This window comes from Lithobates pipiens, unplaced genomic scaffold, assembly GCF_037356315.1.
Source record: "Lithobates pipiens isolate NorthernLeopardFrog02 unplaced genomic scaffold, aLitPip1_a1.2 Scaffold_19, whole genome shotgun sequence".
Classification (NCBI taxonomy): Eukaryota; Metazoa; Chordata; class Amphibia; order Anura; family Ranidae; genus Lithobates; species Lithobates pipiens.
The window spans coordinates 507,718,416-507,745,804 of NW_027507764.1; the positions used below are offsets into that span (position 1 = coordinate 507,718,416).

At 44.3% G+C, this 27,389-nt stretch overlaps 1 protein-coding gene across 4 annotated transcripts in view; it reads left to right on the plus strand.

Moving 5' to 3' along the window:
- RNF19A (ring finger protein 19A, RBR E3 ubiquitin protein ligase) overlaps positions 1-27,389 on the plus strand; it is a 135,946-nt gene that overhangs the window by 37,381 nt on the left and 71,176 nt on the right. Inside the window, exons 2-3 of one of the 4 annotated variants that reach the window (XM_077493109.1) lie at positions 12,255-12,316; positions 15,841-15,899. The exons of 1 other annotated variant lie outside the window; for it this stretch is intronic. The gene's annotated coding sequence lies outside the window, so the exon portion shown is untranslated. Of the gene's footprint in view, positions 1-12,254; positions 12,317-15,840; positions 15,934-27,389 lie in introns of all 4 variants that reach the window. 2 more of the 4 variants (XM_077493110.1, XM_077493108.1) reach the window with 2 other exon arrangements.

Consider the following 27,389-nt stretch of genomic DNA (forward strand, 5'->3'; position numbering starts at 1 on the left):
CCAATAATAAGGCACAATTCTATCCAATGACATCAATGATAGGGCACAATTCCTCTCAATGACACCAACAATGGGGCACAATTCTGATTGGGTACTATTCCTCCCACTGACACCAAAGATTGGGCATTGTTTGTTCCCACTGATGTTTAGACATTTTCTACTCAAAATGGGCACAGTCTCGACCCCCTTTAAAGTCTGAAGGGGCCATTTGTTTAGAAAGTTTGGAGACCCCTGCTGTAGGACAGAAAGCTCACTGTGGTTTCTGTCAACAAAGGTAGGCTCTAAGGAGGGGGCTGGGTTTAAAGCATAAGTAGATTTAGTAAGACCATTAATGCAGATAAACCTGCATGCTGTCTTTTTAGGCAGTGCAGATAAGAAGCTAAACACAGAACTGACATTTGTTGACTGAATTACCCACCAAAAGATTTGTGATTTCAATGAGCCGCTCTTTGGATAGCATACCTCATAGCCAGCCAGTTGGTGACACCATGTTTGCGGCTCTCGGTGTCACTGGCCTGCTTATCAATGAATGAGTAAATGTCCCACTGCTGATTCACAGTCCAGTGACAGGAAAGCCTTTGACAGGAAAACAGTTTCCTTTTATGTATTTAGCTGTTTTCCTGGAGTTGTCCTTTAAAAAAAAAAAAAACGTACTTGGAGAAATATTAATGACTTGCTGAATTCTCCTAAAGCTGGCCATCCAATTTTAGATTTCTCTTGTTGCGATAAATTCTTCCATGCTGAACAGTGTGGATGAATGGAGGAATCTCCTCTGCCAGCAAGAGTATTCTGTACTCGTGTCTGTTTACCCATAATAACATGATAAAAAATAATGTTCTTTATCAAGGAACATACATTCTACATTAACAATTATGCTACCAAAATGAGTGTGTGCTGTAAATTGAATCCAGCAATGTTCTTTATTCTTGCCGAAGGCTGCCGTTTTTTGCTCAAGCCCAGAACCCCTGAACAGCAGTAAATCTTTAGGCTGTTAGACGATCAGTCTCTAGTGGTTCTGATTTTGCACACAATGCCGAAAAATGGCAAAAATGAAGAGCAACTGAGCCTGTGCAGAGCAGGGTGGGACAGTTTTTAATGTTTTCTGTGCCTGCAAAAGGGGCTAGCCTGAAGTGATCTAGCAGAACGTAATTTTCTGACTTAAAGCAAGCTCCACCCAAAAGGGGAAGCTCCTCTTGTCTGCTTCCTCCCCCCCTCCACTGCCACATTTGGCACCTTTTGGGGGGGATACGGTTCCTGGTATTGACAAGTACCCACTCCCATTTTCGGCTGAGTTTGCCACGTCAAACTCAGCTGGGCCCATTCACAAAGTGCAGCGCCATTCACGCATGCACGGTAGGCAACCTGTTGTGAAGCCGCAACAGCACCCAATACCAATTGAAAAATTGGGTGAAGACAGACACAGCTGGATCCATGGACAGGTAAGTGTCCTAATATTAAGTCAGCAGCTACAGTATGTGTGTCTGTTGGCTTTTTATTTTTTCTGCAGGAGCCTGGACCTCCTCTTTAAGTTCCACTTTAAGTACCCAAACAATGACTGCATCCGATTGAATGCAGTCATTGTTTGCCCAATATGTTTCCACCCGGTGTTCTGCCGTATAGTGTCCGGCCATCAAATAGTGTCCGCCCCGTACTGTGCATGCGCAGTACGGAGCAGACGAAGCTTCGGAAAATCTCCGAAGCTGAACTGCGCCTGCGCCGTGAGTGTAGGTGGTAGCCCCACCATCCAAGCGGACATAGGGTTGTGAATATTAGAGGGCCCCTCGTGGGCGAGCTTCGCTCGCCACGCTTCGGGCTCGGCCTCGCTGCGCTCGGCTCTTTTTTTATTCCTACTCTATGTCCACTTGGATGGTGGGGCTAGAACCTGGACTCACGGCGCAGGCGCCGTTCATCCTCTGCAATTTTCGGAATCTGTGTTGCTGTGTACTGCGCATGCGCAGTACGCAGCGGACACTATCGGATGGAGAACGTTATATGACAAGACACCGGCTCAGTTATTTAATTGAATCAATTTTTGCCAGGCCGGTTGGGGCCATCGGGGCCATACCTACAGCTCAGATTTCATCCAACTTGTCAGGGATCGGTCTAAATTTGTGCTGCTATGTATGGCTTGAAAATGCTTTATTTTATTTTGGCTGTTTTGCTGATCGATTGCTTTCGGTCCCATAGTTGGGATGAAAATTGTGCCCATAAACGTTTCAGTGGCCATTTTTGTACAGACCAAAGAATGAGCAAAATAGGTACATATTCAGAAGCATAGACAAGTATTAGAAAAAAATTAATGAAACATTTTAAATTTGTTCTTGTAATCGATCTTTTCTTGAAATGTTTTTCAGAAGGTAAAATAACCCTTCAATGTAGTTTTAGGAACGTAGCTGATTTGCTGTGATCTTGTCTACATGTTAATGGCTGTAGGACGGGGGGCTTCCTAGCCAGACAGGGGAGAGACCCTCCAGCTCATACCTTGGTGAAGGAACTTCTATCTCTGAACACATTTCCTCTTATTAGAACCACATTTCTGTTTCTTAACTGACATCTCTTTTGCACCATGGCTGCATTGAGTAATTTGTGTGCTACAGTTATAGAGGCATAAGAAGCTGGAAAGAATTTCTGTATTTCTAACAAGATAAAAATAGCTGCAATTTATGTTTCCATGGATTTTAGGCTTAATTACCAAATGAAAAGCGAGTGTGTGTGCGGTGCTCATGGGAACAGTGTTCATTCTGGCAGCAGGCTGAGTAAAGAGAGGGTAGGCAGCAGCTTAGGTGACACCATTCATTCTCATTGCTCAGTCTAGAATGTGTCCTTTATTGGTTTCCTTACTAAACATTGTGCTTCTAGATTGTCTATGGATGATCCGGGGGCAACGTAGTGCATTGGTCATCTGAGTTCCTTGTTTAAAAAAAAAAAATCAAAAAAAAAATCCTGGAATCTTATAAATGTTGTAATATGATTAGCTAAAGAGGAACTTAACACCCCCCCCCCCCCCCCCCCGTGCTTTTGTTCCCTTTTCACTGGGTTATCCACAGAAACGTTTACATAGTCGGTAAGGTTGAATAAAGACACCAGTCCTTCCAGTTCAACCATGCCAATACCAATTTTCATATCCCTTTATATTGCCTTCACTAAGATGCTCATCTAGGATTTTATTTTTTATTTTTAATTATCAACACTTCCCACTGACGCCACATCTTTACCGCTCTAACAGTAAGGAACCCCCTACGCAGTTTAAGGTTAAACCACATCTCCAATTTCATTGAGTGGCCGCTTGCCTTCTCAAGCTCCCTGAAACTGAATAGATTTTTTCCTATGCTAGACTCAATACATTATAGGCAATGTATAAATCCTTGGTGCCCAACCTGCAGCCTGGGAGAATTCGTGTGGGCACATATGGCCCTTTGGCACTTATAGTACGATCCATAGGGTCCCTGCAAATGGTGGTCTGTTTTTCTTGACTAGTGCTCTTACCCAGGCCAGTGCAATAAAACATTACTCTGTATATTTCTTTCACGCTGTTATTTATATGCAGCCTTTCCTATTTTCATGTTTTTTTTTTTTTTCCCCTGTGATATTCTGTAACGGATCTTGCTAAGAGAAATAACAGATGTGCCACAGTGATTTTAAAGAGGCTGTTAGGAGCACAAATATGGATAGACTGATTCATGAGGGGCTTTAAAAGCAGTGATCTCTAGCAGTCCCGAGTCTGTCTTCTGAACAAGTCCACAATCTCCTGTTGCATGTCCGCAGCCTCTGACCATCTCCTGTTGCATGGCCGCAGCCTCTGACCATCTCCTGTTGCATGTCTGCAGCCTCTGACCATCTCCTGTTGCATGTCTGCAGCCTCTGACCATCTCCTGTTGCATGTCCGCAGCCTCTGGCCATCTCCTGTTGCATGTCCGCAGCCTCTGGCCATCTCCTGTTGCATGTCCGCAGCCTCTGGCCATCTCCTGTTGCATGTCCGCAGCCTCTGGCCATCTCCTGTTGCATGTCCGCAGCCTCTGGCCATCTCCTGTTGCATGTCCGCAGCCTCTGGCCATCTCCTGTTGCATGTCCGCAGCCTCTGGCCATCTCCTGTTGCATGTCCGCAGCCTCTGGCCATCTCCTGTTGCATGTCCGCAGCCTCTGGCCATCTCCTGTTGCATGTCCGCAGCCTCTGGCCATCTCCTGTTGCATGTCCGCAGCCTCTGGCCATCTCCTGTTGCATGTCCGCAGCCTCTGGCCATCTCCTGTTGCATGTCCGCAGCCTCTGGCCATCTCCTGTTGCATGTCCGCAGCCTCTGGCCATCTCCTGTTGCATGTCCGCAGCCTCTGGCCATCTCCTGTTGCATGTCCGCAGCCTCTGGCCATCTCCTGTTGCATGTCCGCAGCCTCTGGCCATCTCCTGTTGCATGTCCGCAGCCTCTGGCCATCTCCTGTTGCATGTCCGCAGCCTCTGGCCATCTCCTGTTGCATGTCCGCAGCCTCTGGCCATCTCCTGTTGCATGTCCGCAGCCTCTGGCCATCTCCTGTTGCATGTCCGCAGCCTCTGGCCATCTCCTGTTGCATGTCCGCAGCCTCTGGCCATCTCCTGTTGCATGTCCGCAGCCTCTGGCCATCTCCTGTTGCATGTCCGCAGCCTCTGGCCATCTCCTGTTGCATGTCCGCAGCCTCTGGCCATCTCCTGTTGCATGTCCGCAGCCTCTGGCCATCTCCTGTTGCATGTCCGCAGCCTCTTGATGACCCTCTGGTGATGCCAAGGGCCCCATTTGAGGATCCCTGTACCAAGAAAGTTGATCACCACTAGTATAAAATCTATTGCATGATCTTACGGTTTATTTTACAATGGATGGGTTGCATGTATACTCCGAGTGGCTTGTAGATCTTGAGACCTGACTCCTAAACGGAAGCTGTGCCACTAGCCACAGTGAATGCCAGGAAATGCTTGTGTGTGTCTCACCATTGTTTTGATATCCGTGTATGGTGTAATGAGGTATTTTAGTGTATATACTCTCACATGTCTTGTATTGAAATCCAGTACTATTTCAATGTATATTTTTGACGTATGACTAAAAGTAACCTTAAGTACTTTGTATTTCCTTTTTATGTGTTCTAGAAACAGTGATTACACTGTGGGCAGCTGCTCTTTGGAATGGGGGCAGATGAGGTGAAGTAATGGTTTGTTGGTAGTTGGGCCTGTTCAGCTTAAGCTGTTTTATAAACTTGAAGAGGTTGTAGACCCTGAGGGGGGGAAAAGCAAACCTGTAAGCATTGCATACTAGATCGTTATGAAATACTTACCGTAGACCGAAGCCCTCCAGTGGCGCCCACACCGCTTAGATGGCTGACATCTTCCTGGTGTTTCTTCCGGGTTCGCAGGCTCCGGCGTTGTGAGTGGCCGGAGCCAGGATGACGTCACTCCAGCGCATGCACACGGAAGCTGCTGTTTACGGCCCTGAAGGTACAGCACAGTAAACCGGACCTTCAGAGCGCATGTGCTAATGATGTCATCAGCTGCATGCAAGCTGAATATCTTCTAAACTGTGCAGGTTTAGGAAAAAATATTCACCGTACCTACAGGTAAACTTTACTATAGGCTTACATGTAGGTACAATTAAATAATAAGGCCGCGTACACACGCGGGGACTGTTCGCTCAACTTTGTCCGTCAAACAGTTTCAGCGAACAGTCCGCTCAAAATTAGCATGGACGGACTTGCCCACACACGACGAACAGTTTGCTGAAACCGTGCGCGATGACGTGAACGGCACGTACGTCGGGACGGAAAATACGACGTCCTATACACTGCATTACAACTTTCGGCGTGTAAATCCTTTCTGAGCATGCGCGGAACTTAGTTTGACGAACAAGCCTACACACGAGGGTACTGTTCGCTGAAACCAAGTTTCAGCGGACAGTTTTTCGGAATTTCCGAAAAACTTTGTTCAGCAGACTGTTCGCTGAAACTGTCCGCTGAAAGCCCACACACGAGCGGACTGTCCGCCGAAACACTGTTCAGCGGACAAAGTTGGGCGAACAGTCCCCGCGTGTGTACGCGGCCTAAGACTTTACTTCCACTTTAACACTTTGTAGACTTCTCTTGTCTAGCACTGCCAGTACAGACCAGACAGATTTGAATTGGTCAGCATTGTCACAATGAAGGACCTTTTTATTTTGTAAAGCTCTGAGAAAACTGTTGTTGCTATATAAATCCTGTATAATGTTAATAATAAAAAAGGGTTTTGGGACATATAGTACCTTTTAGGGTAGTTGTGTCACTTTTTGACAAGGATTAGAGTGCACCCTACAGACTGGAAGTTTGGGGAAGTGGCACTTGGGGGATAAGGAGGATGCAGGTTAAAAAAATATATAGTATATATTTGCAGGCTGGCCCTAAATACTTTGAAGTTAAAGGGTAACTCCACTTTCGTGGGGGATGTTCTGTACACAGTGTTTACTGACCACTCCCCAGAAACATAATTTCCTGCTTGTGTGCTTGGCTCACCAATTTTCCCAGAACTTTGCACTAATGCCGCATACACCCAATCGAACATTCAGACGACAAAATTAATGGGATTTTTTTCAACGGATGTTGGCTCAAACTTGTCTTGCATACACACGGTCACACATTGTTGTCGGAAATTCCAAGCGTCAAGAACGAGGTGACGTATAATGAGCCAAGAAATTTGAAGTTCAGTAGCCAGTGCGGCTCTTCTGCTTGATTCCGAGGATGTGTAGAACTTTGTGCTTCGGAATTGTGTACAGACGATCGGAATTTCCAACACTGGATTTTGTTGTCGGAAAATTTGAGATCCAGATCTCAAATTTTGTGTCGGAAATTCCGATGGAAAATGCCTGATGGAGCCTACACATGGTCAGAATTTCCGACAAAGAGCTCCCATCGAACATTTTCCCCTGAAAAGTCCAACTGTGTGTACGGGGCATTAGATACAAGTCAGATTTCAGGCATCCCCTGCAACAAAAATTTCATTTTTTGGAGATACTTTCAATAGGCACCTGTCTAAAGGGATGCAGGCCCAGCAGATTTCCTCATTAGTGCCCTGTAGCTTTACACCTGACAGTTAATTATGAAACCGCTCCAATTAGACCCACTCAGTACAGAGGCACAGACACGCACACAGGGATTTCTTCACAATAACAAAATCTGCATCAACGTTTGTTAGTGCCCGTTCACACAGGGGCGATGTGAATTGCAGCGCGACTCAGACGCGACCTGCACACGGCCTGCACACAAATTCAGCGCCGACTTGCAAAACGACTTCTGTATAGAAGTCAATGCAAGTCGCCCCAAAAATAGTACAGGAACCTTTTTCTAAGTCGGAGCGACTTGAGTCGCTCCTATTAGAATGGTTCCATAGTACAGAACGGAGCGCGACTTGTCAGGCGGCTAAGTTGCCTGACAAGTCACGGTAGTGTGAACGGGCACTTATACTCCTTGCAATGTACATAGATCACCCGGAGGGGAATGGTTTTTTTTTTTTTTTTTTTTTTTTGTTTGAAGCCTTTAATACTATCTTAAATCTATTTTCTTAAATTTTTTTGAAATTCTTTTATTATTGCGAAGCTTCTCGATTCCAGCAAGTCAAGTCGATTTTCTTTTAATTGAACTACGTGATTGGACATTTATAAGTAGTACATGTCATTCCCATCTGAGTCTCAGATGTGTGACCTACCAGTTGTTGCTGTTATATACATGCACCTGATCCCATCATTAGGCTGGAGGATTTCTGTTTGGTGACCTATATGTGACTGTTCTGTAGGCCGTGCTTCCTGGCATCGGACAGCAGCCTGGCACGCGGTCCTTTACTGTACTCTGACAGTAACTAAATCTGATTACAAAGCACTTTCTACACTCCGAGGACATCGTCCTTGGATAGCTTTATCCAGCAGCTGCGTTTAACCCTAATGTTAGGGGTCTGCAGGGTTCAAAGCAAATCTGGGAGTGATTGTAATCTGAACAGCATCTCCACCTAAGAACAGAACTGTAGTAGATGGGCAATTCACATGAAACAATGGAACATGCAATGGCTATGCACAAAGGTGGACAGGTAGTGCAGCATTCAGCATCCATCATCAATATAGGAGCATGGAGATGCTTACAAAAGACAATCCTGTATTTTCTGACATTGATTATTTTATGTTACTATTGTAAAGTTCATGTAAAGTTTTTGGCTTGTTTTTTTTTCTGTCATTTAGATGAATACAGGATTTCCAGAAGAGATCAGCAGTGCGCAATCCTTTTTAAATCCACGTAAAGTGATACTTAAACATCATTATCCCTTCTATTTCTGTATGGGGATGATGGCACTAATTATCTTAGTTAAAAAAAAAAAAAAAGTATATTTTTCCTAGTCACATGATCCAGATCTCTCCCAGCCTGTCTGCAGGGAAACATAAGCAGGAGGAGCTTCTAGTCCTCTGCTGCTGGTCACATGTTTAAAAAAAAAAAAAAAAAAAAAGCCTTTTGGAATACAGAGTTTAAATAATATCAAACTGTTTTAAAGCGGAGGTCCACCCTAAAATGGACCTCCGCTCATCGGAATCCCCCCCCCCCCCTCCGGCGCCACAATCGGCACCTTTCAGGGGGGAGGGGGGTGCAGTTACCTGGATAATCCAGGTAACTGCACCCACTTCCGGGCTAGCTCTCTGCGGAAAGGGGCGTACGTTACGCCCCTTTCCGCAAGCGCCCGCCCCCTTCAGCAAGTGCCCCGCTGCCTGCTGGGAAACACACAGCTCCCAGAGGCAGCGGGGACCGTCCGGATTGCGCCGCGCGGCTCGCTCATGCGCAGTAGGGAACCGGGAAATGAAGCCGAAAGGCTCCATTTCCTGATTCCCATACCCAAGATGGCGGCGGCAGGACCCGATAGACGAGCGAGCGATCGGCTTCGGGTGCCGACATCGCGGGCGCGCTGGACAGGTAAGTGTCACTATTTAAAAGTCAGCAGCTGCAGTATTTGTAGCTGCTGGCTTTTAAAAAAAAAAAAAAAAAACGCGGAGTCCCGGTGGACTCCCGCTTTAACTAATTCAGCCCCCGGAAGATTTGGCTGCTGAATGACCAGGCCATTTTTTGCGATTAGGCACTGCGTCGCTTTAACTGACAATTGCGCGGTCATGCAGCGCTGCACCCAAACAAAATTGACGTCCTTTTTTCCCCACATACCCACATGGTGGTATTTGATCACCTCTGCGGTTTTCATTATTTGCGCTATAAACAAAAAAAGAGTGACAATTTTGTAAACACTATTTTGTACTTTTTGTTATAATAAATACCTCCCCCCCCGCCCTTTTTTTATTTATTTTTTTAAGCCAATTTTTTTTCTCAGTTTAGGCCGATATGTATTCGTCTTCATATTTTTGGTAATAAAAATCGCAATAAGCATATATTGATTGGTTTGTGCAAAAGTTATAGCGTCTACAAAACAGGGGATAGATTTATAGCATTTTTATTTTTTTAATTTATTTTTCAATCAATAAGTTTTGATTGAATATTTCACAGAACATAAGTGAAAAAAACATGTCGAAAAATATTCGCTTAGACATGAATTTCCTCAGTTTATGACACAGTCTTGAGGATTATTCCATAACAAAGTTTGTTTTCATTGCTAGATAATGTCTAGTGTTAGTCTAAGTAATATATGATGATCAAAAAAATAAATAAATATATGAAAGGATACAATAATATAAAATAAAATTAGGAGAAAACAGCCAAATTATTTCCCTTTGGATATAGTTTATAAGTGATATATTTAGGTTTTGTGTACTAATTTTCCCTTATTTTTGGGGCTTTACTATGACTGTTTTGGGTTGATGCATATAACCTCTCGTACGCTGAATGAGTGTTAGTCGTAGTTATAACTTCATGAAGATGCGTGTTTTTTGATCTCTCCAATGGCGCCTTATCGTTAGTCGGGCAGAACGTGTACTGCTTTGGTCCTGTACTCTGGTGGAATTAACTCTATGTCCAAGGATACAATTGCATTTTCCGGTGACATGGGTACTTTAATATTCAGTACTTGTGAAATTGTACCATAAACTCCCTTCCAAAAGGGGATTATATTATGGTAAGACCATAGTATATGGTACAATATTACCACAGTTTCTTCAACAGGTATTGGAACTTTGCGGGGAGAATTTAGCTATCCTATAAGGTGTCGGATACCATCTGAAGAGGATTTTCTGTGATAATTCCCATAGATTTACACTTTGTCGCAGCGTACGTGATGTGTAGTGCCTTTCGCCATTGTTCCAGGGAGTAAGAGGTATCGAAGTCCTTCTCCCAGGTAGTCATATGAGTTGTTTTCAAAAGTATATCCTCATTCTTCAGTATATTATAGAACAACTATATACCTTTTAATCTTGGTGGTAGGGTTTGTGTAGTATTGGAGTACCCTCCGTGGCATCTTAATAGTTGTTTCCAAGTTGGAGCGTGGTAGATGTGTTATCCTATGGTATGTGTAATATTCTGAGTTATTTAGGTTGTATTCTATTTGTATAGCCCTGAAGGTTTTAGGAGTTTGACCTATCATTATATCTTCAATTGTTTCTATCCCCTTTTCCACCTAGCTTGAGACGTTTAAGTCAGGGATGATGTGTGCTAAGCTATAGGTAGGCATTGATAGCGTGGAGATAAGAGTCCTGAGAGTGTTTAACAAGGCTCTCCATGCATGAAGTGATGGTGGGAGAAAGTGATCCATATCTAATGGTGTATTGTTGGCTGGTAAGAAGAAAGCGATATAGATCGCCTCCTTTAAGTTGTATATTTTCCAGTTCTTTCCATCTAATATTGGGGCTTTGGGGGAACCATGTTTTGATTTGTGGCAATATTGGAGCAGTGTAGTAATCTTTGGGTACTACTAAGCCCACTCCTCCCGCCTTCCTAGTGTTGATTAGTTTGGAGAATGCACATCTCGCCCTCCTCCCTTGCCAAAGATATTGGTTGATCATGGATTGGGCTTTAATAAAGAAGGTATTAGGTACTGGAATAGGGATGGTCCTAAATAAATCTAGAAATTGTGGAAGCAGTACCATTTTAAAGGCTGCTAGTCTCCCGGACCAGGATAGTTCAGTTTTTACATTTATTTTTTTACTATTAATGGCGGTGATCTGTGGACATGGCGGACACATCGGACGCTTTTTACACATTTTTGGGACCACTGGAATTTTTACAGCGATCAGTGCTATAAAAATGCACAGATTACTGTAAAAACATCACTGGCGGGGAAGGAGTTAACCCTAGGTGGCGAGCAAGGGGTTAACTGTTCTAACTGAAGGGGGAATGGGACTGTCTAGGGGAGATGACAGATCGCTGTTCATACTTTTGTATGGACACACAATCCAGTCTCTTCTCCCCTCAGAGGCCCGGATCTGTGTGTTTACACACACACATCCCGGTTCTTGGTGTGTCACAAGTGATCATGGGAGCCCAGCGGCCATCGCACCTGCCTGGCACTAGCATTGGCTCAGGGGGTGAGCAGTCGGCGTGCACGCGCCCCTAGTGGCCCCAGGGGGAAGCGACGTAACGTTGTTTCGCCCAGCTGTGCCATTTTGCCTCAGTAAAACTGTGGCGGCTGGTCGGCAAGTGGTTAAATTGTCATACAAATATATATTTGAAATCAAATCTTTATTATTTTTAGGGCAATAACCTATTATGGGCGGTGTCATGCCCCTTCAACCTGTGTCTTAGAATAATAGGGAGGTGAAGCCTCCATTAATCTACATGTAATATCCCGCCCCCATTGTGTTTTAGCTGTTTAGTGGCCATGGAGGAGGAGGGGAGGGAGTGGGTTGTCTGTGTATACGCCCTCATGTGTGACTCTATAGTCACATGGGCTGCTCAGATGTAACGGGGAGGAAATGCTCAGCATAGAAACGCACTTAAAACTGAGCATGTGCAAAGTTACCACCACAGCTGCAAAATCCCTAGCTGAATTTGGGACATGTAAAGAAGGTGGAGATGGAGAGCAGCAGGATCAACCAGGATTTTTTCAGAATACAGAAAACAAATCTCATAGTGACAGTGTGAGTATGGACAGCATGTAATACAGCATTTATTCATGTTTTTTAGGATGTGGGTTTAGTGACACTTTAACATAGAAAACAAATGTACATCACTGTTAAAATACAGGGATAAAATCCAGACTCCATATAAAGTACTCCCATATAACTTGTCAGTGTCACATCCAATATGAGATACATATGGGTTCCCAGTTCCCCTTGTAATTGCCTCAATGCTTTCTGCAGGGTGAACTCCCTTCCTCAGGAGGAGTTTAAGGGTAAAATGGAGATGTTGATGAAGGGTATCGGTGAGTAAAAAAAAAACCTTGTATGCTCATTATGCAAAAATTGATGGTTGCACTTATTGTAACAGTATATGTAATTTGTATTGTATGTATGAAGGACATTTGCTCATATTTATGAATATTCTTAATCATTTTCCTTAGACCTCCTGAGGATGTGGGTGAAACATGTTGAGGCATTAACAGGGTGGATTGGGGACCCTCCATATGTATCACATATTGCATGTGACACTGATAAGTTATAGGGGAGTCCGTCATATGGAATCTGGATTTTATCCCTGTATTTTTACAGTGACGCACATTTCTTTTCTATTTTAACTTTATGTGAATAAAGGATGACAAATATTTTAATTGTTTTTGTCTTTTACACACCTAAAAAGTGCCCTACCTTTTGGGAGTCTTTCCACTGATGAGGATGCAGTGCTGTTTATGTGCGATTCTCTCTACATATTATCATGGCCCCTTTGTTCACTTGTGAGAAGACTCCTAAAATCCAGATGTAGCGTCTGCCGAGTATTGTGCAGATCAGAGAGGAGCGACTCTTCGCAGCTGTGTGGGAGTCAGGCGATAGGCATGCAAGTTTCGGAATATAAACCTTGCTATTGTTTCTAGTTCCTCTGGAATGTGCCTGAAACTCAGGTTAATAATTAAAGGGAAATAAGCCTCCTCTAGAGAATAGGCCGCAGATGCAGCAAAGCATTTCAAGACTCTATTAACATCACTGAGCATTGTGAAAGCAATCTGTTTACTGGAATTCACTAAGATCTATTGCTTTCATTAAGATCTCTAGAAGTAATGATGGCAGATAGTTGACCCCGTCGGTATAAACACCGGAATTGAGTTGTCTAGAATTGGAGAAGTGGGAACTGAGGCAGTCATAAGATTTACCGCTTATTATACAGTGTACAGAATACAGACCTACAGTCGAGCAGTCTGATTACCAGTGATATTACCGGCAAGATATGGGGGACTGTGTGTTTCAGGCTGGGTTCCCATTGCAGCGATGTGGGAACGCCGCAAATCCGCAGCGGGTTCCCGCATCGCATACCTCCTGGCGGCAGTTCACACTGCCCTATGCGAACTGCTGGGAGTGTCAGTGAAACGTTAATGACACCCCCAGATCAGTTCGCATATCGCAGTGCGATCTGCAAACTCGGACAGGAATCGGATCGCATGGTGTGAACACCCATGCGATCCGATTCTGCTGCGGACCAAAAAAGGGTCCCGTGCGAGTTTGGGCCGTGTGCGATGCGAATTCAGCCATACTATCTGTATGGCTGAACTCGCATCGCACAGAGATCGGATGTGATTTGCACTGCAGTGCGGTGCGAATCACATCCGGTTCTCGTAACCGCTGCAATGTGAACCCAGCCTAAACCATGTTCTCCAAAAATAATCCAAATCCCATCTACTACTGTTCAGGTCAGGTGCAGTAGGACTATGTTGGGCAGCTATTCCAGTGCAGTCCCGCCGCAAGACGAAGCAAAATACCTCGTCTCCTGCCTGCCAGGTCACACCACGATGTTGCTGGGGCGTGTGCTGAAAAATACTGTGGCATGTGGTACCTAATCCGTCTTGCTGCAGCTGGTTGGATGTGGTTGTAGTGGCTCAAGGTTACATTCTATGCATGAAAGTAAAAAAAAAAAAAACCTGCGTGCACCCCCCCCCCCCCCCCAGCCCTTCTCACCCCAATACTTGAGCCCCATCGTGATCTAGCAAAAGACACGAGAGCAAGAACTCTCCCAGGTCTCTTCCTCCTCAGTGGCTGAGACAGCAGTAGGAGTCATTAGCTCCTGCTACTGTCAATCACAGCCAGTGAACCAATGAGTGGAGAGCATGGGTGGGCCAAGCCGCTTTGCATGTGTAAATGGACACAGAGGGCGCAAACTGCTATGTGGGCAGGAGGATGAGGCCAGAAGCTCTGCTGGGGGACCTGATGAGAGGAGGATGGGAGCTGCTCTGTGCAAAACCATTACACAGAGCAGTTAAGTATAACATTTTTTACTTAAAAAAAAATAAAAAAAAACCTGCCTTTTTAATATCACTTTAACTCAATAAAGTTAAAAAAAAAAAAAAAAGCAAACATGTGCTGCAATTGGTGCATCAAGCGCCACTGTCATCCTTGCACAACAGCCGCTACGTTCGTTCCTTACTGTGTTTTTCTGCCTCTTACTAATGTCCGTCGCGAGACGCGTTCCCGAACTTCTCCTTTTAACCTTCATTTCATTTAGAATGAGCAGTGCATGTTAATTGCAGTCATGTGCACTGTTCTATGCACGCGGCAAATCCCACAGTGCATGGTCCATCTTGGTAGAGCGATCAAGAGAGGGTGGCTACGTTCCTACATACAGCGGCACTATGGAGATTAAAGCGGAGGTCCACAAAAAAACAAACAAAAAAACAAACATAAACACGCTCCTTAAAATACATTAAAAACATTATATATATTTTTTTAACTTACCAGAAATGGCAGTTGCTAGGCAGATCATCCTAATCTGCCACGTCTTAGTCCACGGTTGTTATCCTCCCTCGCATTGTCTACTGGGAGATGGCGTGCGATGCCTTCTGTGACATGTGTGTGTCCCAATAGACATGGGGCGTCCATTCACAAAGCGCCGCATGATTCGCGCATGTGCAGTAGGTAACTGGCAGTGAAGCCAAAAGGCTCCATGCCTGTTTCCCTTCGTTAGGATGGCGGCGCCAGCAGCCAATCCTGTGGACGGATCAGCTTTGGGGGGGCCGACATCACGGGCTCCCTGGACAGGTAAGTGTCCTTATTAAAAGCCAGTAGCTACAGTGTTTGTAGCTGCTAACTTTAAAAAAAAAAATAAATTGCGTCTGCAACACTGCTTTAAACGTAATCACCCTGTAACAGGAAGTTGAATCACAGCAGCAAAAATAAGTCATTTGGAGGAGGCCGAGTGCAATAGAAAGGACTTTTCCGTTCACCCATATTTAGGGTGTAACATGCTCCAGCTCCTGTACCCCCTCCAATCACCCATCCATCACTTCTTGTTTTTTTTTTATAAAGATTGATTGCAATTAGAATGGTCCTTTGTACTTTATTACAGGCAGGATACTCCCCACCATTTATAGTGCAGGATATGTAGCGGAGTTTGTAATTAATTTTACCATACACGTAATAAGATAATATATTTCACACTTTGCTAGGCTTCTGTAATTATTCCTTTTGTCAGCAGAACAATTCGCCGATTCTTTGTAGAATAATGAGTTCCTAAAACATTTTCTTTTCCTATTTTAGTTGAAATTAATATAATTAAGAATGTTTTCCACCTGCTGCTTGACTGTTCTCTGGAAGAATTTCTTAAATGGTGTAGCTTTGTACAAGCCAATGGAAGCCAAAATGGAGAACATTCAAACTCCATGCAGATGGTGTCTGTGGGGGGAAAGTTACCCGGGGGGTTCCCAGTGCTGCAAAGTCACATGGCTGTTTACTAAGTCACACTGTTGTTTGTCCGTTGCTAATCACCTTTTCAACGTGTCACTTTTTTTTTTTTTTTTTTTTTTAGATTGAATTGATGACTTCACTTAAACCTGTATTTACTTCAGCCCCGAGAGAACGTCAAGGGTATGTGAAGAATTCCGGCATGAACTGTACAAGTGTATGTCTAATCTTTATTTAAACTTGAGGGATGGGCCGGTACTGTGGGGTGTCCATTGACTTTAGACATTCTTGTACAAAGTGCTACAATGCATGCTTTGAAGAGTTCTGCACAGTCTCTATTCTGAGACTCTGCTGTTTACGTGTCCAGGCAACCATTGGATGTGTTCTCCGCAGTAAATGTCATAATCTGTTCGTGTCAACGAGATTATTCTTGCTTTGCTTTTAAACTTCTGAGTTTAGTGACTAGGGAAGCAAATGATTACCCCTTTTTAGTTACCTATTTGAGTAAGAGCCTGTAATACACCTACATTACCAGGCCTATTTTTCCATTTCTCAGCACTGTGATCGTTTGGCTAATAAGTACTGTATTTATCGGCGTATAACACACACCCCAAGTTTAGGATGGAATTTTCAGGAAAAAAACTTTTAGGAGGAAAATTTAAAGAAAACATTTAAATGCCCATCAATGCAGCCTTATCGGTGTCATTTGCAGCCTTGCATTGCAGCCTTAGTGTCGTTGAAGGCTTTAAAAATGGCGCCGCCGTGATACAGAGCAGATGTCCTGTGTATCTCGGCAGCGCTCTGTAGTTCTCGTGGCTTTTGGCGGCTTTTGGGCGTTCTTGGTGGCTTTCCGAAAGCCACAGAGAGCCGGCCGAAAGTCGCCGAGAAGCTCAATCGAAGGGGGGTCGGCATATAACACGCACCCACAATATTCCCCTGAATTTATTGGGAAAAAAGTGCATGTTATACGCCGATAAATACGGTACTTCGTCATGCCACACTGTATTCAAATACTTTTTTTTTAAACTTTTTTTTTTTTATTTGAAAGAAAGACCAAACGTTTTTTGTTATAAAAACAAGGATTTTTACTCCAAAAGCATTTTATAAAAATTTGATAAAAAAATCAGATTTAAAGCAAAACAAATCTTTATTTTATCATTGCTTTATATCCATCCTGCTCTGTACGTTGTGTGTCTGTGATCGGAGTCATCCAGATGTGGCTTAATTCACAATCCTAACAAGCATGCCGGCCAGTCTTGTGCCGCTCACAAACCACACTCCACGAATACTTGTCCGCCATTCCACCATTTTAAATGTATGTGGTAGTGAAGTGGCAGAGTGTATGTAAAACCAATATTTATCTTAGTATGTTTGGCATCTTACTTCACTGTCTACAATTTTGGTAAGCAAATATTTTTTTTGTGAATCTGTTATTTGTTTAGTTACCTTGAGATCCTGCCAGAAACTGAGCACAAAATGTTCTCATTATCTTTTGCAATGCATGAACTGTCAGGGCCGTTCCTTATGTGAATGCCGATTTTCAGTAAGGCCGTGCCATCTTTCTGAGATCTCTGCTATGAGGGTGAAGTTTAATCTGATTACCATAGCAAAGGTTCACTTTAAATACTACACGTGTCTGTCCATGATCCCTGCGTGTAAGCTTATATTGCTCAGGTGATTGCTATGGCTTGTGTTGGCAAAATAAACAGCGGCTACATACATACCTGTCACGTAAATCCCATGAACAGGGATGACCAGAACATGGTCTTGTCTGGGCCAGCATGTAGCAGTTGTGGTGAGGGAAATCCCCGTTAATGCAGATTTTATGTTTAATCACAACAGCAAGGACACGTTTCATCTGGTTCATGTACAGATCAAAAACATTAACCTTGCAATACATCTGAAATGTATCACATTACAGCTCCATTTACTTTTAGTTCACTTTTTTACACGGGTTGTTTGTGGCAGTGTTGCTGTTCAAGGGTAGCTTATTGTTCCCCCATAGATACAGTAGAGGAGTGAGTGTAGTCAACATAAGACAGGAAGTGAAAAGAAGACCCCTTTCACACTGCCAGCGTTTTTCAGGCGCTACAGCGCTAAAAATAGCGCCTGAAAAAAGGGGCTTCATTCACTCCACTGGAGCGGTGTGCTGGCAGGGTGTCATAAAAAGTCCTGCCAGCAGATTATTTGGAGTGGTGAAATCAATGGGACAGCGCTGTGATAACGCCGGCAAAACGGTGGCATTTTGCGGGCAGATTTAACACCTTTTCGGCCCTTAGCGGGGGTTAAAACCGCCCTACTAGTGACCAAATAGCTCCGCTAAAATGACGGTAAAGCGGCGCTAAAAGTAGCGCCACTTTACTGCCAACGCCCGGAGCGGCTCAGTGGGAAAGCTGCCTCAAGGAGAAAACCTAAATAGAAAACAGCCACCACATTTTGAATGGAAAGCTGCAGTATATTACATTTTTGTGTTTATTTACAGTTTAGGTTGTTTTCAGGGCAAGGAAACTTTTTTTTTTCTTCCATAGTAGTCTACCCAGTTACTACACAAGGCATGCCCAGCGTTCTGCTGATTAAATTGCTGGTATACTTGTTTTATATCAATCTACAAAAAAAAGAACGCTGTGTTTTTAAAAAGTAACTTTACCCCACCCCATTCCCCCCTGCCCAGCGAATCCAGCGATATTCTGCAGCAAATCGCTGTTTAGCTGTCCTGCGTCACCATATTGGTCCTCCTCAGCTGCTGCCTCTTCCAGGTTCAGGAAGCTTTTCTGTGAATGGGCTCCTGAAGCCTCCTGGGATATGTGGGTTCTTCCATGGGGTTGCTGGGGCAGGATATGTCATTTTGCCCTACTGGTGGAGGAGGGTGGAGAGATCTGGGGGGAAAAAAACACACGAAAAAGCCCCTCTTTAAGTAAGGACAGAGACGTACTGTCCAGGAGATGTGTAAATGGCATGTGATTTATCAAAGTGAGTGGGTTTTCTGACCTTTATCAGAGATGCAGGGAGTAGTCCAGGACTGTATTAAGCCCCATACACACTATCAGATTGTCTGCTGAGTTTTTCCTTCAGATTTACCAAAACCATGTAGTAGAAGGGCCTGCCTGATTGCATACACATTGAAACTCCTAAGGTTTGACCTCATTATATGGTTTTGGTAAATCTGAAGGAAAAACTCAGCAGACAATCTGATAGTGTGTACGGGGCTTTAGCCATTCACTATCTCATAACGGGAGTTGCTTTGTACCATATTAAAGCCGGCCATAGATTGGGTCTTGGCCGGTTCAGCAGGGACTGGATGAGTTTCGATCCATCTATGGGCAGGCTGGTTGTTCCCAAGTTGATCAATGGGATAGACTTGGGTACAATCAGCTTGTCGTTTTTTTTTTTTTTTTTTTTAAACATGTGCTTACTGCCGGTGGCTATAGCTGATTGAAGTAATCATTGTGTTCTGCTGACCGGGAAGGCTCTCTGCTGGCAGAACACAATAGTGCTGTGGGAGGGATTCCCCCATCAACACTGACTGTGTTGAAGAGGGAATCAGGCTATTTTTTTTTTTCTTCCACCTGAGGTGGAAGGAGAGAAAAATTGCATAATTTATGGTCTGCTTGAGAGAAACATGGAAGCTGCCATTACTGAACATTTCCCTGATCATTTTATTTTTCATAGTTGCCTGGCTGTCTCTGATTTAGCATTTTCAGAGAAGTTAGAACTGATCTGCGTTTTTTTTCCCTTCTTCTCAGGTCAGTATTTAAGAATAGAAGCCCTTGCATTGGTTAGGCAGCCAGGCATATCACATTTTTCAGGGGATATCCGCAATGTCCTTTTTTCTTTTTTTTTTCTTTTAGCATTCTCCTTACTATTACACATGATTGTAACAATACTGCATAAACAGTAGTAAATATAGGTAGAAAGGGTCACATTGCTATGTGTCAGATTGGCATGTGATATCCAGTCTGTGGCCTCGTTTGAGTCATCACTTGTTTGCTGATTTGGGAATCGGATGGAGGTGCTGCACCTACTTTAATTAAACCATGTGTAGACAAACCTGTCTTTCCTTCTTAGTAATGATTACCTAGGAATAATGCAGAAGGATATGACAAAGCCTTTCCTGTGGTACATTTATAAGACGAAAAGGGATAAGAGAAGGTCTTTGTTGGGGTTACATACACAGAAGACTGGCATATTGGGTTGGCATATTGTAGCAAAGTGAAAACGGTGGCAAAAATTTGGTCTATGACTTTGATCAATTGATATAAGACAAGGCCATGGTGGCCTCCATGTTTCCCTCCTGACAGGTATGTTGGGAGAAAAAAAGAAATTTCCTTTGGAACGTCCCATGCACTTTATGCGTTGGGACTACATATGCTGAATCACCTGGCACGGCAACCTATGGTAGAGTACAATGCATGTACTTTGTTACAAAAATGATCATAGGCAATTTTTTTTAATTTATTCTGAGAATGGGTCCCATGGGGACAACATTACAACATTTATATCAAATATTTAACAATACAATCACAGAAATTGAGTTACACTACAATATCATACAGATACTTTATCCCATTATGTTCCTTAATGTTACAGGGAATGAAACCTTGCCCGATGTGTAGTTATTACGATGGCGTGTCTCATATCCTATGACTATTCTGAAAACCACCCATATTCGGCTATTCCTTTATGTGGCCGTTCTGTGATGTGATTCTGTCTCCGCCGTACAAAAGGTGTGTGCTCTGCTGCTCCCAGAGCCCAATCTCTTTCCATTTTCCAACTGTTCTAAAGTAGTAAAGATATAGAGAAAGTAAGTAGCCTAGAGTGCAGTAAGTAAAGAATATAGAGAGTAGAGGTGAGAAGACTGAGGGGGTGGGAAAGAACCAGGGGAGGAGGTGGGGGTGGAAGGGGTATTCCACGAACACGAGCAATGTTAATACGGTATAATCTATGGGTCGGGGTCGTGCCCCCAAAGGGCCCGACCTTCATTTGAATATTTGAACAAAGTTCCATATTGTCCATGTTTTGGAGTACCTTTCCTGTCTGTGTTGGTCTGATAGTATAAGATTTTCCATCTGTTTTATGTCTTCCGCCTTCACTAGCTACATGGCAATGGTAGGTGGTTGCGTCGACTTTCAATATAAGGGGATGCATGCCTTCGCTGCGTCTAGGAGGTGGCGCACCACCAGCTTCTTACGGATGCAGAGGCATGTAGAAGAAAGCTGGGTCTTTCGAAACAGTACCTTCCGTAAACTTTTGTGTAATCTGCCGAACTGTTCTCCAAAAATCTACAATCTCGCGGCAAGACCACAATATGTGTAGGAGGGTTCCCTTTTCCTCCCCACAACACCAGCAAATGTCAGATGTAGCTGGGAAAAATTGGTTTAGCAGTACAGGTGTCCTATACCACCTTGTCAGTATCTTGTAATTCGTCTTTTGGATTTTGGTGCATATGAAAGGACTTGTGGGTAAATCTTAGAATGTGTTGTCGTTGTCACTGAATGTGCGGTTCAACGCCCGTTCCCATTCCGTCAAGCTGGGAGGTGCGATTAGCAAGGTATAGGTGAGGGAGAATGCGTGTGGTAGTCCCTTTGGCTGTGCAATAATCTTATATTGGCGTAAGGGGTTGACTAGCGTCGTCAGGTGGATGATATGTGTCTCGGAAAGTGCAGAAGCTGCATTGCTCTAAAAAAGTCTAGGTGAAAGGGGCCTGTGGGATCAATCAGCTGTGCTGTTGTTTTCTAACAGCCCTGGGAGCTAAAGTGTGACGCCTGAAAATAGCCCTCGTCGCTCAATCTCCAAAAGGTTGTGTCGTGTAAGCCTGGTTCAGATTGAGGGTTACCTAGTAAGGGAGAACCCCGAGAAGAAGAAGCGGGCATTGATCCCAGATGTGAGCAGATTCTGGTGGTAATGCCGATCAGTGGGTGTCGTTTGATTGCCATGGGGGAGTGTCAAGTAACACCAAAGGGCTCTCCGGAGAGGGATGCCACTTTGTACTTGCTCTATTTGAGGCTCAATACTCACGTGGTTGATCCGGGGAGGACGCCTGGGATCTCCTCCATCCTCTCTGCTGAGTGTGTCGGGGGAGGTCCCCGAGCTGTGGATGTGCCTGATGTGCCAGTGGATCTCTGGAGGTATTGAAGCCAGTTGGTCACCTGGATGGGGGATGTGCCCAAGATGGAGAATAGGGCTGGCAGATCCGCTGTCGTGCGGCCCATGAAGGAGGTGGAATTTCTCTTGATCAGGACCGCAACCGGGTACCCCCAATGGTATGTGCAACCTTGCCTCCTCACTAGGTCCAGTACTGCAAAGGGGAGTGCTCTACGCTGAAGTGTAGCTCTTGACAGATAGATCAGTGCAGGGGATAGATCACATCTCGTGTCTGGTTGGGGTCAGCCGATCTTGGTCCCAGGGCCCTGTGCACCCTGTGAAGCTCCAGCGAGGGTGGCGGCACATCTAGCAGCTTGTGGAAGATGGCTGTTACCATGGCCCCCAGGTTCTCCGCGCCTGTGGCTTCCGGGATGCCGCGGAGCCGCAGGTTGTTCCTGTGGCTCCAATCCTCGATGTCCTCCACATGCAGTTGTAGTTCAATGGATGTGTCCCATTGTGAGGTTTGGGAGTGCTCCAGGGCTGTCACCCGCTGTGCCAGAGTGGAGAGGGAAGTTTCTCCTGAGGTCACCCTGTCCAAATTCTTGTACTTCGTCTCGGACCTCCTGGATGTCCCTCCGGTGCTTCTCCTCTATCCGGTGGGGAGCTCCTGGAGCAGGGAGCGAATATCCTGGTCTAACTGACTAGACATAGGTGAATTCAGGGGGGGGGGGCGATGGGTCCAATCAGAAGGCCACCGGGGTCCCTGGAAGGTAGGCTGTTGTGGCTGAGGAGCTGGGGGACGAACGCGGTGTGTAGGGAGCTTGGGCGTTGTGGATAGAGCCACGTGCAGCCACCATCGCAGCGCTCGGAGACAGCCATTGGAGCTGTTAGAAAAAATGTTGGATGTCGTTTCTGGAAACACTTGAGCGGCTCACCCAAGTTGCTCTTTTCTTGTATCGTATCGTTTTGCCGAGCACATGCCGGTGCTATCAAGTTGAAAAGCCAGGGTAGGCAAGGAGAGGCCAGGAGCTCACCAAGGTTGCGACTTTACTCAGCCATGCCCTATGGGCAGTTTTTTTAACTGCTGTTGGCAGCCTCTTCATAATGATGTTTGGCCATACCGTGCTTTAACACATCGTATTCCCTAAGTGTGAATCACCCCTCAATATTCAGTTATATTCTAGATTTGCCATTTGGAACGTTGAATAGTTAATTGCCACTGGAGCTGGATACTCTCGGTCTATCTACATCCTATAAAACTGCTTACCGCTTTCTTAAGATCAATAATACGATTGTGGGTATTTTTAACCACTATTAAACTTTAATCATCTATGTATGGGCTAATGGTTACCATTGTATTTGTAGTGTTGGTCTAGTGACATACTTATGGTCTATTGCCAAGCTTCGCTATGGTAGGTGGCTTGTTACCGGTTAAGGTTTCACTTCTGCTAGCTGATTAGTTGAGTGGAGTGTCCAGTTGCATTTTCTGTCAATAGATTAGCGTTCTTGTCAATGTTCATTGGAAAACAATCCTACACCGCTGTCTGCGGAAGGGTGTCCTCATACCAGGGGGCTAGCTCAGAGTTCTGAAACAAGACCAGGAGGCATCATTATTTCTGCTCAGTGTCTCAGATCATTTCTTCCATCATACCTCTGCACAAGATAAACTCTGGGTATGGTACAGGAAAAGCATCAGTGGTGTTCTCACCATTGCTGCTGATCTCTTCCAGCCATTTTTAGCTCAGGGTCAGCTTTTTGATAGTAGTGGCAATGAACCAATGTGTACGGACAAGGCCACCTTTATACTTCATGAAGGGAATTTGTGGCAGGGTGACAGTGCAGGAGCCCAATGGGGGAGACAGTTTTCACCCAAAAACAGGAAATGTTTGAACAGGGACCCTAATGGCAGGATCAATGAGCTAAAAAGATTGAAAACATCTTTTGAAATGATATGTTAAGGCTTGAAGTGGATTTAAACCTCAGATATGAAATATGAACAAAGCTCCCTCTATAGTGTTTCTCAATTAAGAGCACTAAGTCTCAATTCTGTCTGCTGCTGTGTTCACCTGCTTTCAGCATGGGTCACTTCTGACAAGTTTTCCTGACACCAAGAGAAAAATGGTGCCAGGGGAGGGAATCTCGAGCTGATTGACATCCTCAGCTCTGTTTCTGTGTGAAAGGGGGGGGGGGGGGGAAGAGTGTCTTCTCTCCAATCAGCTGTCAGAACTCACTTCACTGAACTTCGCAGAGTGTAATTTTAGCTCTCCGCCCCCTTTTTTCTGAGAGCTCAGAAAAACTTTATAAGCTCTGGACTTTGCACCGATGTAGTGAAGACTGCAGATAAACGGGTACAACTTATATTGAAGGATTTGTTTCATCTATCTTTGTATCTCCTGAGGCCAGTCACTTCACTGGGTATATGGAGGGGTTTATAGCCACTTGCAGACTTTAGGGCACAGTTAACATATGTTCTATCTGACTGTTTTTTATTTGGTGGTGCAGCACCTTTCTTATCGGGTATGTGCTCCCACTTCCTTGACTAGGTGAGAATGATGTAGAGCTTGGTCCTCACCCACCTGCAGCCTTCTGGGATACATTTCACACATCCCAGGGAGCTGCAGGATGGTCTGTAGACCACAGATGTGACATTAAACTCCTGAATCCAAGATGGCACTGTGAGAACAAAAAGATCTTTGAAGGTTTCAGGTGGAAGGATGACAGCAATGGACTTCACAGGATTGGAGGCTGCTGACATTTTTAATTTTTTTGTTGGATAGCGGAGTGAGATTCTCTTAAGAGAAATATTAGTGATTGGGTATAGATCTGCTTTAAGCCATTGATCGGGCAAGGCATGGTATAACTTGTTTCTGCAGCTGGAAGGTTGGTCAGCACTCAATAGTAATTTAGAGATATTTTGGTAAGTTCAGCATCCTCTAGGCCGGGAGTGCAGCTTTTGGGTCAGAGCGTGCTTGTCCTCCTCACTATATAAACAGTCCAATAATTGTTTCTGGCTGTGATTTATCTCCTCATTGCAGGCTGCTTCATCTCATGACGGTAAATACTTAAAGTTCTCAACCTTACAACTCCGTTTTGCTGAGCATGAATGCACATTGACCAGTCATTGACCTGGAAATCAAAGGGGACCTGCATGTAAATGTCGACTTAATTCTGCTTTTACAACCTTACTTGAATGGATAGAGATAGAAAGAAGGAAAAAAGCAATAGACTGAAATACTTTTTTCCTAGGGAAACCACCATGAGTCTGAGGCCCTTTCCAAACCTTGTTGAGCCCTGTCCTCAATTCCCCCACAAGTCAGGAGTGCTGACTATTGTGTCCTGACAGCCTCTGCCTGCCGCTATTGGAAAACAATGAATCCGATGCAGGCGCTCTTTGGGCAAAAACGTTTATCCTGGCTCCTTCGACCAAAGTTGTTTGAAGAATTGAATTTTGTTGAGCCTGGTGGTGCTGACATGGCCACCCGCAAGATGAATTTCTATCTGTGAATGGCAAGCTTTAGTCTATGTAGAGGAAGATCAGCCAGCTCCAATCGTCTTCCTTCATCAGGGGTCTAGGCTCAAGCTAGTCCCAGCTTTTTTTTTTTTTTATTTATTTCGGCAGGACTGTTAATTATAACTTTGTGCATGTAAAACCTACTTTTTTTGTTTTTTCATGTATTATTTAAAGCATTTTATTTATATCTGTTTGGTAAGTACAGAAATATTTGCCAGAAGTCACAAGAGCTTGTAGCTTCCTGTAATGATCTGACAACGTGTAGTTATGCCGTGCTGGACAGGAAATGTCACTTGCAGGATTACCAGCTACAGATACAGGAAAGGGAGAAAAAGCCTGACAAATGAAAGGACAACTAATCACTAAAGCCGGCCATAGATGGATCGAATCCTGGCTGGTTCAGCAGAGACTGTCTGAGATTCTATGGGCAGACAGGTTGTACTGAAGATGATCCATTGACTTCATTACTATCAGCCTGTCAGATTATTTTTCATGCGATCACTGCTAGTGTCTATAGCGGCCAACAGTGATCATTGTGTTCTGCCGGCAGGGAAGGTTCCCCGGCAGAAAAACACAATAGCGCTGCGGGAGGAAATCCTCCGTCAACACGGAATATGTTGAAGAGTGGAATCAAGTGTTTTTTTTTTTTCTTTCACACGTGGTGAAGTAAAGGGAAATAAAATGTATAATCTATGGGCTCCCTCAGCTTTTGCCCTTGAGTTTAGGTACACTTTAAAGCCCAACACCAGGAACGTGAAAATCCTTCCTTCCTGGGCCTACTCGTTTAGGTCTAGGGGGTATGGAAAAATAACTTGCCCAATTCGCCACTCCTCCGCGCTCCAAGACTGGTCCCAGCAGTGTCTTCTCCCCAATGCTCCAGTGGTCTAAGGTCCTGATGTCTTGAAGACAGATGGTGGGTCCATAGCCCATTGAGCGTGAGGACACTGAAGGGCGGTCTACCTTTTTGGAGCATAGGGGAACACTCGCAGCTGGGCATGTGGGAGGATCAGTTGAGTAAAAGTACCTTTAACGCTCTCTTAGACCTAAACGAGCAGCTAACCTATGAAGTGTAGGCAACCCTGTTTACAAATGAAATGTTTTTTTGTTTTTACCGTTACACAATGTAAGGTTCCCTGTGCATCTTGGTACCTGCGGATGAGAGGCAAACCTATACTGAGGTGTTGCAGTCACTAGACGGTTGTGCTTCCTTGGGTATATTTGTATGATATAGTTCCGTGTTCTGTCTGTACTGGCGGTGTGATTGCCCAGTGAATCCATCTCCCAGTAATTACATGGATTAGAAGGAAAAAGCCTTTTGCTTCTCTGTTTGCTGAGGATTTTGCACATTCAATAATGTACTCTTGACTGTGTGCAGTAAAATCTCATTAGCCCGAAATAATAAAAGCCCATTCTCCCCTCCGATTAGCATTGTTATGGTAACATATTTCAAAACAGCTTGCTTATGGGTAGTCATTGAGAAAATAAACCCTGCGGCACACACCCCTGTTGACTGCCATTGTTCAACTACAAATCCCATCATCCCCGGACTGCAGAACACTCAAGGGGAGGATTTACAATAGATGTGCCATACCGCCCAATGTTACATGTTGCATTATATGAAAAGACCCGCTAATAATTATGACAGCCAAGTTCCTACTTTGGCAGCAACTTTGATGTGCATCCCGGCTGTCATGCCAGAACTTTTGGCTTAAATGTACATCGTGTTGATGTGCATTGCGTATCTGGAAGGCTCTGTTTGGATTTCAAACTGAATCCTAAATGCAGAATTGCAGGTCTTCAATCCAGCAACACAATGAAGATGATTTATTAAGAGACCAAACTTTTTGTTCACTAAATTGAGTAAATATCACTTAAATGATATAATCATGTGAAAAACAAATTCCTGTCTGTTTTTTATCTGCTAGATCCAAAGTGAAAATGGGTACAATTTATCAAGTGAGAATTCTAAACTCCTTTAGTGAATCGGCCTCCATGTATGGTGGGAACTGAGAAAATGCATTTTGTAGTATCCATGCATTTTCACATTTTCTATGCACTGTGAAGTATAACAAAATGCATGA